The sequence below is a fragment of the Phasianus colchicus genome, chromosome 4, assembly GCF_987193195.1.
Source record: "Phasianus colchicus chromosome 4, bPhaCol1.hap1.1, whole genome shotgun sequence".
Taxonomy (NCBI): domain Eukaryota; kingdom Metazoa; phylum Chordata; class Aves; order Galliformes; family Phasianidae; genus Phasianus; species Phasianus colchicus.
Window position 1 is genome coordinate 35,951,031 of NC_143439.1, and position 14,238 is coordinate 35,965,268.

The 14,238-nt window shown below is 38.5% G+C and overlaps 1 long non-coding RNA gene across 11 annotated transcripts in view; it reads right to left on the reverse strand.

The window, feature by feature from the left end:
- Window positions 1-14,238, reverse strand: part of LOC116231236 (uncharacterized) — an 88,234-nt gene that overhangs the window by 63,957 nt on the left and 10,039 nt on the right. The gene's annotated exons all lie outside the window — the stretch shown is intronic.

Here is a 14,238-nt window from a genome sequence, read left to right on the forward strand (position 1 = left end):
TCCATTTTCTTTCTTCTCATAACTATATTAAGCAGCAAGTGAATGTACCTAAATGTCATGGCATGAAAAACATTCCAAACACAAGAAGATCATAGAAATATTCAGACTATGCAATAGAGTTGCTCAGTTAGTGATTTTTCTTTGCAGGGGCTTGTGCAAACATATCTTTGCGAGTCTGTATCTCCCACATCTAATTTTCAGATAGAAAGTTACACAAACCCTTGTACTTATAATAAACATCCCTGGCTACATCTCACCTAAATTTTCCATGGTGCTGAGTTTAATAAAAGTTGGATTTAACACTATTATTTGGATAAGATTTATTAAAGGGACCATGATAAACAATCTTCTTTTTTTCTTTTTTTCTTCTGTCCAGGCCCCCCCTTAAGTTTATAATGAACCCTGAAGCTAAAAGAGGCACATGACTCAGGACCTTATGATATACACTTCACATGGCACTAGTTACTACAGAAAAAGATAACCTGAAATTAGCTTACTGGCTTTGGCATATAAATCCATCCTTTTAAAATGGAGAAAAAAAATGTTGTTCACAGTAACATGACTAAATAGGTGCCATCAAATAAAAAAGTTAAGTGAAATACGATGCAAGGTTAAAAAATATTTAATTTCCATGAATAAGTACTAGTTTCTGACTACTATACATCAAAACAAATTTGACTGCAGCGCCCACCATTGGGTGCAACATTTGACACCTTTTGTTACAGCTATAGATATTCTTCAAATGCTTGAATGAAAGTGAAGTGTATAGGTCCTCATGTTCAATTTTCAAATAGCTATCACTGCGCTGCAGCATAGGATTCAGCATTTTTACCTTTTAACAGCACACTATCACACTTGTGATAAAGTAGTCAATTATCAAAGCAGTCTGAGAACTCCGAGTAGCCATTTCATTCAAAACTGTCCTCAATATGATGCCGTGTCAGGACAAAAAGATGAAATATTTCCTAGCACTACCATGATATTGAAAGATCTGTTTCTTTTGCTCTCTGTGTTTTAAAAGACCTTATTTATGAAAAACATACACACCACAGAAAACCATGTTTTATGGCAAGTGTCATTGTTTGGTCTACTCCTGTTCGAACAACGCATTCTCCCTGAAGCTACAGGTCCCAGCTTTTCAGCCTTCTGTGTACAGTAGGAAACGCTACATTGTGTTCCTTTCAACAGAGACTTTGATAACAGAGCTCTGTCATGCTTCCTTGCTGGAGTTTCAAATACAATGTCTAAAAATCATTACCTGATAACAAGAGCATTTTCGGCTTAAGTCCTGCCTTGGTTTCATATTTATCGCTCCTAGATATATTTTCAAGTGAAAAGCCACAGTATTATAAACCTAAATGTTATCTAATAGAAAAAAATGCATGTGAGAATCCTATCCTCTTGGCCACTCTATGTACATATCAGATTCACTTGCACATGTAGCACGCATTCATATTTATTGCCTCTTATTTTCTGGTCACAGATATGGAATCCTTTTACCAATATCCTAGTGCTGCAGGTAGTATAACATAAGTACCAAGAAGCAGTTCTGAACTACTGCAGAGTGAAAGCTATTCAGCATCTCAAGATACATCTTCCTCGCTGAGTCTTCCGTCTTTCTTTCCCTATACACTCTAAGTAAGAAGTATGAGATGAAACAAGTATTTTTGAGTATTTCTTCTTCCTTCTTCATTCTTTTGTATTTCCAAGAAAAAAGATTTCTTCCCTATTACTTCAGCTTGCTATCCTTGCGGTCAGCTTGAATTTACAAAGTCAACAGATTGAGTTAGGAGATCCCTTTGGCCTAACAATTGTGTGATATAACATAGAGAAAATATTACCAAAAGAATGGAGATTAAACAAAGTCACTCTTTTTCACTCTCGAGTTTAGCAAGTGAAGAATAATGCCCCATACGACAGAAGTGGTAAATATATTACTGTTCTTGACAAGGTAACTACTTTCTGGAACTGCAGTCATGAATCAGTACCCCACTGAGAACAACACAAAGTTCTACACAATCACAAAGGAATATCTAAAAGAACCAGTACAAGAAAGTGGGAGAGACATATTATTTGCTCCATTTACAATTACAGCTATGTGCATGTAAGTTATTAAATAGCTCTTCATTTCTTCCTCGATGCAATTATTATGGATATACTAATGAAGAAAACTTACACATATGTTCATGGAAAAAAAAAACAAAAACAACACAAAAAACAACAAATCAATTTCTTTCATTCTCTCTATACTATTTTGTCAGCTTTTACTTATAAGTTAAAGATGGATTAGCAAAGTATAATCTTTGATAAACAGATTTCTCCACAGACCATCACAATAATTGTTGATGAAATATGTATCACTAATACTTGCAATTTCAGAGGTTTTCCAAGAAATTTATGCTTAAAAGATCAACATCAAACGCTTGCTAGAAGGTGGCTGATAAGAGAGGGATGCAGAATTACAGCACACTCACAAATAATGTAAAGAAAGAATTTAAGACAGAAGTTCTTCAATAAATGTTTTAAGAAATCTTTCACTGTAGTAGGATTAAAATTATACTTTGGGTCCAGTTAAAATATCAGGCACAGTATTAGAGGGCCACTAAGATTAGAGCCACTTAGATGATCAGAGGGCTGGAGCATCAATCCTATGAAGAAAGGTTGAGGGAACTGGGCTTGTTTAGCTTAAAGAAGGCTCTATGGAAACCTCGTTGTGGCCTTCCAGTACTTGAAGGGAGCATATAAACAGGAGGGGGAATGACTGTTAACAGGGTTAATAGTGTAGGACAAGAGGGAATGGTTTTAAAATAAGACGGGAGATTTAGGTTAGATATTAGGAGGAAGTTTTGCACTGAGAGGGTGGTGACACACTGGAACAGGTTGCCCAAGGAGGTTGTGGATGCCCCATCCCTGGAGGCATTCAAGACCAGGCTGGATGTGGCTCTGGGCGGCCTGGTCTAGTGGTCAGCGACCCTGCCCATGGCTCGGGGGTTGAAATTAGATGATCTTTGTGGTCCTTTTCAACACTGGCCATTCTATGATTCTATTATTCTATTTGCTCATCAAATCTTTTTTCTCCCATGTTTTGACAGACTAAACTCCTGACTAGAACCAGAAGAAAGCTACTAAGTACCCACTTCAGAAAATCCTTCTTTCCAATTTGAAATCTGAAAACAGAGTCTGCCTCAGCCTACTTAACTCCATCATAGTTGTTGGCAAGCGGCCTTACCATTTTCTACTTGCCAGATTTTAAACTGAATTGTAAATATTTCAGGAACAGCCCAAATGAAAGAAAAATCAATACATCTAGTTGCAAAACCTTTCCAGCTCTTCATAATTTTCCAAGTGGATAAGTCTGAAAACCTTCATTTTTTTCCTCAGTAGGATTAACTAGATATCAAATGCAAGTCCACACATTAAAGCACTTGAGCTCTTTGCGTCTGTAACAACTGGGGAAGTCCAAGCCTCACAACATTAGCTAATAGCATACACATATATGCAAACCTCTTGTTTACCTTTCCCTGTTCTTCTTTCTTTAGGCCGTTCTAGTACCCACGTCTTGACATACTGAACTCCGCACGTTAGGCTGCTTTTGATTTGTGAGGAGAGTTATAATAGTTAATTACAGAGCACAGTCTTCTGTGACTCAAACATTTTGCATTTATAGCCTCTTGATATAGTCCAGAGCTAGAGGCTAACCCGTATTTAATTTGTCTAACACGTTTCTGGTTAAAGTTCCATCAAATGGGTGACTGGAATCCCTCCGATTCAGCTGGAAAAGTCACTTTGAAGGAGGCGTTTATTAGCAACATTTGCCTCAGTCGCAACAGGAGGCCCTGAGGGCCTGGGGAAAATCAGTGGTTGCTTATAACAGTCAAAACCCGCTATTCCCCACAGGATAAAGTGTCAATAATAGGTTAGATATCATTATTTGGAATTGATTTTACAGCGGGTATAAAATTAAAGGAAACGAGGCCGTTCCTCCAGGCGGTGAAGTCTGGTGCTTTGAAAGGCCCTCTGGCCTGACCCTGCAGCCCCAGCCCCAGGGAGCACAGGCAGGCTGCAGTGGGGCTGGCCTCCCAGCCAGCGGCACAGCTGCTCGCCATAGAGCACAGGGAGCGTGGCTGAGGGCCTGCAGCACTTAGCGCAATTAAATCAACAGCCTGTAGCTCATTCCTCCAGCATGACAGGAAAAAGGCGCAAAACCCAGATGCCTTTGCTTTCTTCTATCTTTGTGTTTGCTGGAGTGATTTTTTGAGTGTTTAATCCTCTCTGTGGCCCAATGTTCACACGAAAATTTAATGTTCATGTGCTTTTGACTGAAAAAGTCCCAAGCCACAATACCATTAGCTCACAGGTTTTTCAAATGATATATCCAGTAGTTAATTCTGAGAGGTTTCTACATTAAAACAAGAAACGTTTTTAGCAGTATTGTGAAGGAACGTGTTCGGCTGCAGTATTTCTCTTTTCTTACAAACTCCAAAACAGCTCTACGGAGACAGCAAAACTCCTTTAGCAGTGTAACTGTTTCATCTCTAGGAGAGATGTTCTGTGGTCTTCTACAGTGTTACTCTCTATACAGCTCTGTACATGTACAAATGCACTAGTCCAATTGCACTTCCAGCAATATTAGGCCTAAATGTTATCGATTGGGGGATTTTTTTTTATATATTTATTTATTTTGTATTTCCTGTCTTTATTCCTTTCTTTTTTTGCCTCCTTTATATTGCCACTTTACATTCATTTATTCTGCCAGTGCTTCCTCACTACCCCTCTCTCATGACTTAAAAAGTTTTTTTTAAGCATATGAAAACCAGGAAAGTAGGAATGAGTTTCATGGTGACCACAATATTTTGAAAGAAACCAGACTGCACCAACAAAAGGTTCCAGGTGTGTTTGTTTTTTTTTTTCTTTTTACAAAAGGTTCACTAGTTTACTAGTCTCCAAAGGTCTCCTGGATGCAGAGAGCTTGTGCTATTGATGTAGGAGACACGATGTGCATGGCAGGACTAAAGAATAACATTATGGAATATTTGTTCTGTCAGCACCAATACACATTAACCACAATAATTTCTTCTAAACCAGCCAATGTATTGCCTTTTTTTTTTTTTTCCTCAAGGGAATCAAAGAAACATCTGCATAAAAGAGGAGCTTAAATAGATGTTAATAGAACATTGCTGTTACTGAAGGAGGCCTGTAAGCAGCACATCCTAATACAATATTCTTGACACTTGTCAGCCCTACATCAGTACACCACCCAGCTCTGCCCTGAGCTTTCACACAAGGTGGTAGAATCCAAACAAGTGTAGTAAAAAGCAGGAACGCTCCCTTCCTGCTTATAGAATCAGAAAATCACCAAGGTTGGAAAAGACTCCCAGACCATCCAGTCCAACTGTTCACCTACCACCAATATTTTCACACTAACCCCTGTCTCTCAGTACAACATCTAAACGTTTCTTGAACACCTCCAGGGACAGTGACTCCACCACCTCACTGGGCAGCCCGTTCCAGTGCCTGACCACTCTTTCAGAGAAGAAATTCTTCCCAATATCAGACCTGAGAACTGAGTGGGTCTTCTCCACCGAGAATTTCTCCAAATTCTGGTAACCCATATACATTAGAACTGATGCAAAGAGCCAACGCGGCCACATTTGTTTCCTGTCATTTAACACAAATCTCATCCCATAGCTTTTATGAAGCAATATGATTCTATCACACTTCTTAGCATTCTCACATTAAAAAAAAGTTTTCTGGTCTTTTTTACAGGAGAAAAATGAAATCTGCTTATAATCTGTATATTCTACCAGAAAAGAAAATACTGAGTCCTAGGGATAAGAATGTTAACACAAAGTCTTTGTCATTCAGCACTATTTCACAGACAGTGTAGCATTTCTATCCATATTACACTTGTGCAAGGTAAAAGTGTACTGTACTCTCTTTGCTGTGAGTTATAAACTAATAGTTAAATTGTAGCAAATGTGCTTTTAGGAACAGAGTAACTGTTCTCTATCTGTTGATACCTTACCTATCTCTCATACTCACCCTCATCACCTCCAAAAAAGAAAATAAATAAATAAAAGTCCCAGCTTGCTCCCTATTTCATATTATGACTGCACCTTCTCCACACTGCAAAAAAACAAACAGCCCTCATGGGATCATTATTTGATTTACATAATCACATAACCAACACATTAAGTAGGTACTGGAGATGATTTTTGCCACATCCTTGGTGCAGTGCCTTCTGACAGTGTGTGTACAAAGTACGTATCTAATTTATTAACCTATGGAGACATTGTGTGAACCATGTGGTAAAGGCCGATGGAAAAAGAGACTACTGATGCCTGCAAATATAAATACATTTGCCAGAGATGGAGGTCTGATTCTGGTAATGGCCGGTACCAAGCTGGGATATGGATCCAAACGTATCAGGAGATTCTAGTAAGACATATAATGTGCCACATGAAATGCTGACAGAATAGAAGGGAAGGATAACATCCAGGGGGACCGGGACATGCTCAAAAAATGGGCTCATGATAATCTAAGGCGGTTTAACAAGGCCAAGTGCAAGATGCTGCACTTGGGTTGAGGCAATTCCAGATACGTGTACAGACTTGGAAAATAACTTGCTGAGAGAAGCCCTGTGAAGAAGGACTTGGGGGTCGTGGTGGATGAAAAGCTGTACATAAGTCAGCAGTGTACACTTGCAGTCCAGAAAGCCAACTGTATTCTTGGCTGCATCAAAAGAGAGAAGGCCAGCAGAGAGAGAGAGGTAATTGTCCCTCCCTACTGCGCCCTTGTGAGGCCCCATCTGGAGTACTGTGTCCAGGTCTGGGGCCCCCAGTACAGGAAAGATGCAGAGCTAGGTCCAGAGGAGGGCCATGAAAATGATCAGAGTACTGGAGCACCTCTCCTGTGAGGAAAAGTTGAGGGAGTTGGGCTTGTTCAGCTTGGAGAAGAGATCTCCATGGAGATCTCGCTGCAGCCTTTCAAGTACTTAAAAGGAGCAGGAGGGGAACCGACTTTTTACATGATCTGACACGGATAGGACACAACTGAATAGCTTTAAACTAAAAGAAAGGAAATTTAAACATGATGTTAGGAAGAAATTCTTTACTCAGAGGGTGAGGCTGGGTGGCATAGGCTGCCAAAGAGGCTGTGGATGTTCCATCCATGGAGGTACCCAAGGCCAGGTCGGGTGAGGCCCTGGGCAGCTTGACCTGGTGGGTGCCAGCCCTGCCCATGGCAGGGGCTTGAAGCTTGATAATCTTTAAGGTCCCCTCCAATCTAAGCCATTCTATGATTCTATGATTATTTGAAGCTTCCAAAAATCATACGATATTTCTAAAAATAATAATCTATCAATACAATCAGTGTCAGGGTGAAACCGCATGATTTTCCCTCTTTAAAAAAAGTACCAACTGAAACAGATTTGCCACTCCTACAAAAAGAAGCTGCTAGGTATCTACCTGGGATTAGTACATCTGGCTAACAGACCTCAGAAGATACTTTTTATTTTCACAGACATCTTTGAAGTACAGCTTTGTAGTCAATTTCACACTTCAATACCTCTAAATACTAAATGAATTACTTTTCATGTAAGCTATTGATCTACTGTATTAAAATAGTTTGTATCATTTGGGCTGTCTGGATTTGTGCTGACAGATAAACAAATAAGTTTTGATTACATAAAATTAATGCCATCAGGAGGCTTCAAAATTGATATTTCAGATAGTAAATGTCATAACTCAGACTCACCTATTCAAGTTTTCAGTTTGATTTTACATATGCGTTTACCCAACTGTTATTTTTTATACAGGAGCAGGTAGCAGTGCTGGGTTCTGGTATTAATTATACATGGAAACAGAAAACCTGAAGTAAACCTGGTAGCATTTTAAGAATCCAGCTATTGTGAATTCATCTGGAATTCATTGGCCTACCCCTGGCTGTAATGAAATCATGCTGTATTAGTAGTAACATCACATGTACACTAATGGATGTTCTACTGAGATCAGTATTATTTAATTGACTCAAAGGATTAGTTTGAGATCATTTTTCTTTGAACTACATTTTTAACACAGCTTTGTATTGCAGCATTAGACAAAAAGAAGACATCAGAGGAAAAACATTCATACAAAAATATACAAAATATGACGCTTTTGTCTCCTTGGGAAAGATACAAAAAGCATTAGAATTGTATAGTCTATCTTCTATATAAACAAATCACTTGAGTTTATTTATAAAATGATTTTCTCTGTAGGAAACAAAATATTTAATTCTGCAAAACTGAACACATGCAATTCAAGAGTGGTATTAACATCGGTACCAGCTGCATGTCTGGGATATGATAAGTAATGGAAAAACAATAGTTTGGATACTGGAAAGGCAGGACTTCTTAACTGTTTGTCACGTCTTGTGAAATACTAGAAATACTAAAAACATCAACATGATCAGTGTCAACCATTTTTAACTTCAATCCTGTTCACCAGTAAGTGAACTATCTTTCCTGGTTAGCTGACTAAGATCAACAAGATGGTCAGATACCAAGATCCATCACTCAGCACCTCCACTGCTTATGAGAATTAGACGAAAAAAATGAATGAATTTTTAATAGCAGAAATAAAGAACTGGCGAGCTCACTGATCCTCGGGCTTGGATGCCAACTCAGTAATGGCAGAAAGCAATGCTAAGCCTAAGGAAGAGTGAATGCAAATACCACAGACAAGGAAACCAGTGCCCAACTAACTGAACATGCAGGTACTCAATTAAGGGCATATCACTGAAATAGTTTTGGAAAAAATCTCACAATTCCAGCTTATATTTCTACCTATTCTCCTCTCCCAAAGATTCTGCTTCCCCAGATGCAGTTCTCCCTACTTCAGTATTGTCTCTTTCACAAATGACTTTAATTTTAATCATCATATGGTGTAGCAACATATAGTAACTTAAAACATATCACTACAGAAATTCAACTGCAGCTGTGGTTCCTGTAGGTCATCTATCTATTTTTTTCTAAAGTTATATTTATACAGATCCTTGGGTCAGCTTTCAAACTTAAAACCACATTCAATCAACCTGTGCCTACCATACATGTTACCTACCCCAAGATCTGAAAGCGAAATGGACAGAAGACAGGACAAACAACAGAAAGCACACCGTAAGAAGGCAGAAGAAACTTAATACTTGTGTGATGGAGACAATCCAATTGTGCTAACTTGTTTTTTGCAAGCAGTTACTGCAAATACCCTAGTATTACCCAGGTATCACCATCTCTTCAAGCATTCCTCTGTGTTCATCTCAACAAATATTCACAACTCTCCCTCTGTTGCACTCCAAACTTCACTGCATGACCAGGAAGTTCCATTCCCTTGGGTGGCATCTTTACGAAAACACTCGCATTTAAGGGAAGTCTCATAGCAAACAAATGGTGTGGCTTTACACTAATCATCCACTGAATTCTGCATACAGGAATGTGGAAAAAAAGCTCAACGGGGAGGTCTGCCAAGTCTCCCCTGGGATAGTCTTTGTGTAAAAAGGAGTACTTTGGAAGTTAATTAGAGACAGTCTGGTTTTTATATTCAGTAAAAGAAAAGCCAGTTACAGTTAATGGGAATTCAAATGAATCTCATTCAGAATTGTTTATAGTTAATATTACAATTCAGTTTTTCACAGCAAAATAGCAAAATGAACATTAAGAGTGACTAAACAATGCAAGAATCCCACTTATTGGGGATTTAATTTTCTTTTAGCAATCTTACCCCTTGTGCAAGAGTTGTGAAGGCACTAGGGATTAATTAAACAATGCAGGAAAGATATATTGAACATATGGACACAACAGAATTTGCTAACATTCACCAAGCAAGTCATTAACACTGGAACGGAGACCTCCTTTGTGGAGCATGCTGCCTCATAGCACGTGTGAAAACGACCCTGGCTACAATGCCTTTCTCAAGCACACCCAACAGCAGGGGAACAGCAACAGACTCCCACTGAAGACAAACATTCACATTCAGGAGATAAACTGAATAACTGAACACAGGGGCAGAAATTACACGGCAGCCATCAAGCAAATGATATAACTAAGCTTCCAAGCAGCACAGCACTTCAGTTACAAGAGAAGTGCTGCACTGCACAGCAGAGAGCAATGAAGAAATCCATGAATCCTAACACACTCCTATGCTTCAATGAAGGGTACATGCAGTGCTATCAGCTTTGATGCCCAGCTGCACTTGGATTCACAAGAGTCCCCGAAGTTGTTTTAGGACAGGTACCTGTTTCTGCTTGTAAATCAGCTTTGGACACACAAGAAGGAGAGTCCAAGCATGCTGTGAACAGCTACGACTGGGCTAGGAAGAAGACCTGGATAACACTGAAAGTGGGACTATGAGGGGCAAGGTTAGTGCTGAGCTGGGACCACCTGGCACATCTATGACTACAGCTGTCTTTTACTTGCAAGACAGCTTTATTTACCCCACTTTGGCAAAGGCTTAGCACCTTACCATAATAGTGATAAAGCTCTACCAGGGCAGTAAAGATCCCAAACTAATTTTGATACTGAACTATAAGTTGAGTCAATGATTTTTTCCCATTCTTCTACAAAAGCAGCTATTTTGGCCCAAAATAGCATGAAGAAGAGTTTTCATGGGTAATATTTTATCTTTCCTAACTAAAAAAGCACATCAACTACTAGACTTTATTTTATCACAGATCTGTTTTTCTCTACATTCCCAACATTTAAATGATTATTTAAGAATACATTCTGATGAGTTTCCACTTAGAGTACTGTTTTTTCTTTAAACATTTGCCTGAACAAAGCTAAAATAAAATAATAGAAGTAGATCTTAATACAATAATAATGGAAAACTATTAGTGTATACTTACTTTTTTTTTTTTTCTGAACTGTGGCAAGAGATCGAGCCCTCTGGAAGCTATGTGAAATCATAGACAGAAGATATGGTGTTATGTTAATATTTCTGTCCGTATGCCAATACAGTCACTTTTCCAGAATTAGTAGAAAGCAAATTATTTTGTTTCTTAAGTGTCACATTAAAGCCTCCCAGCTCTTGGTCTTGTGTAGCCGTGAATACTGCACTCCCACAGTTCACACCTCTGAAACCTCTCACCCCTCTGACAAAATGTGCCCTAGAACACTGCCAGCAACTGAAACACTATGAGCTCTGAACAGATCCTCTCTCACAAATGCCCACTCAGATGGATGTCACACACGTCTGGGCAGCATACACAACTCTTTACTTTTCCTGCTCTTAAAATGTTTCCTATCTATAATGCTCTTGTGTCTTGTTCAGCTACTAGTGGGAAAACTACCTCTTCGCTTTCAATTCAGTGCCTACTACTTCCTTGCTGCTACTCACACAGCAAGATGTCAAATGACTAAATTAAAAAGAGGTTTTTGTCAAAATGCTTTCTTACAGCCTGAACAAATATCACCTTGTGATGAAAAATGAAAACCAATGAAGTTCCAACACTATTAATCTCAAATCTTACTTTCTCACTGAAAAATTCATTTAATCACATTTACTGTCAAAACCATACTTAGTCAGAAAATTTTCATCTAAATCTTTACCTATCTTAGAAGTGTCTACTTTTCCTCTTTCTCCTAGATTTCCCATGAATATTATTAATATGACTGCAATACAATTCATAATCCACATAGGTTCATGGTAAATTTTGATGTGATAGCACAGAAATTATGTATACTACAATATAGCTATTATAAAAATAAAAATCAGGAACTAATATTTTTAAAAGTGTGTCCTGTTTTAACTTCCTGTAGAACTCCTGTAGATTTTAAGAAGTTAAGAACTTAAGCTGAACAGGCATATAATATTGGTTTTTTTCTTTTTAGTAAATCTGGATAAATCCAGAAAATTCTATGGACTTTTGTATTTTATGTTCATAATCTTCTGATCAGCCCATTTCCTCCTTGATGAAGTAACTCCTGGTAGATAAAACTTCCTGTAACTTTTCACAAGACACATGTACAAACTCAGACTATCGCTTATGTCTGCGCATTATAATCTGGTACTTTCCCTTGACTGTGCTCTTGAGACAGAATCATACACTTCAATTGTATGACCTCTGTTTTAATAATACTGACATCAAACACTCCCTATGGGGTTCTAGAAATACCAGCCTTTTAGCATTTACCAGACAGTGCTGACCTCCCTCACACTCTAATGGAACAACTGCTTTTTTCATAAGTGTCAGTTAGAACTATTTCTACCAAAGACAGGCCCAAAATACTGCTAGTCATGATTTAACTCTCAACTTAAATCTTCATTTAGCAGTGCCAAAATCAGCTGGTGCTTTAATCAAAATCGCACACAATGCCATCTATCATATTTCATGTACATAAATACCCAGTGAATATGAGTAATTTTAAGGAAAAGCATGCATTCAGTGAAACTGTTGCTTCAAAAGTGATACCTACACAGTACCCATGAATTTTAAAATCTTTAAAATTAGCAACCTAGAATTCATGGAATATGCAGCAATCAAATGAAGATTGTGGCCTCTCTGGAAAGGGAAAGAATCAAGAGTCACAAACATTCAACAATGGACATCACCCATCACAAACCCTGGTTTTTACTACACAGCACTTACGTTGCACCAAAAGTATTTTAAGAAGTAAACTTAAATAAAGAGCAGTAACTCATGAAAAATTAAGCAGCTTGGCTCTCAGACTTCTGAATATTAATTAAATTGTCTATATTCACAGTGGGGAGGGATGTTTCAGTCTCAGCACTTATTCTATAAGACTGCTCGGCATCAGTAAATACTAAGCGTGGGGATCCTCCCACCTGAATGCCTTTATTCCTGTGCCCCCTTTCAGCACCAACAGCTAAATAGATTTACTGACAAAGTGATTTCCTCTATTATAAAATGCACTGAGGACAACTGTGCATTAAAGGAGAAAAAAAACTCTTCTTTGCGGGAAATACATACTGCAGCTTTTATAGTATTCACTGTAAACAAGCAGGTCAGTGTACTAGATCTGTTTACTGAGAAGAACTACTGTTTCAGTCACTCGTAAACAGAAACTGTATGATCACTAGAATAATTTAATGAAAAGTACATTTACTAAAGCATCTAATTTGAATCACTTATTAAGAAGTATCAGGTTATAAATATCCTCAATACTTGCTGTTCCTTGTGAGTTACAGGCAGACATCTGGCCTCATAGGTACTGTGCCAAAGCCTGTCCTCAATTACACAAATGCAGATATGGTATAGCTACACCAGTTTCATTGTTTAACTGAGCTTGTCTTGCTGAACATTTCCATAGGGAATAACAGAATATTACACATCACTCCTGAACGGATTCTAATGTGGATTTTGTCATGATGAGGGCTGAAAGTTTCCACTCCATCATAATCACATGATGTTATATTTGCTGCATCGATTCACCCAGTATTCAGAGGAAAGATGAGACTAGAGACAGAAGAGACCAAGTCCAGCAAACCACTATCAGACAACCAGTCATATATTCCATTATAAAATCACTTAGAATTCCTGCTACTACTGGGACACCTTAAAGAACAGCTAACAGAAGTCCTAACCTTTATTTTGGACAAATGCAACCAAAGATGTTTTCATGCTACACAGATGCCAAACTTTGCTGCTTATCTTTCCATCACAACATGCTGGAAGCAGCAGAATCACAACACTGTCACTGACAGAGAGTTCACCATGTCTCTCTCTGATGGAATAAAAAAAGCAGATGCTTTTGGCAGGTTTAAATCTTCTGCCTGAAATTCTCCCATTCAGCCAAATTTCCTAAGTAAGAAAGTCCAATCTTTCTATGGTGTGTATGAAGCATCTGGGGCTGTGAACTCTTGCACTGCCAAGAGACAAAGGAGATTCCTTAGTCCCAGAGCCTTTGTGCACAAAGCCCAGAGATGGCAAAGAAACTGCACTGCTCATAGGGGAAAAAAAAAAAAAGAAAAAATTTAAAAGACCCTATTGATTTATTAGGTTGCTGAAGCTTCTTCTCTAGAGATGAAACTCTTCAGAGAATGGGAAGGAGTGACAGATGCAACCCAGGGTCATGATGCCATTCAGAAGGACATCAGGAGGATGGAGAAATGGGCTGACAGGAGCCTCGTGCAGTTGGACAAGTGGAAGGGCAAAGTCCTGCAACTAGGATAGAATAACTCCTCACACCAGCACACTTACATACACAAAAACATACGTAGGAATAATACAAGTGCATCTAACATT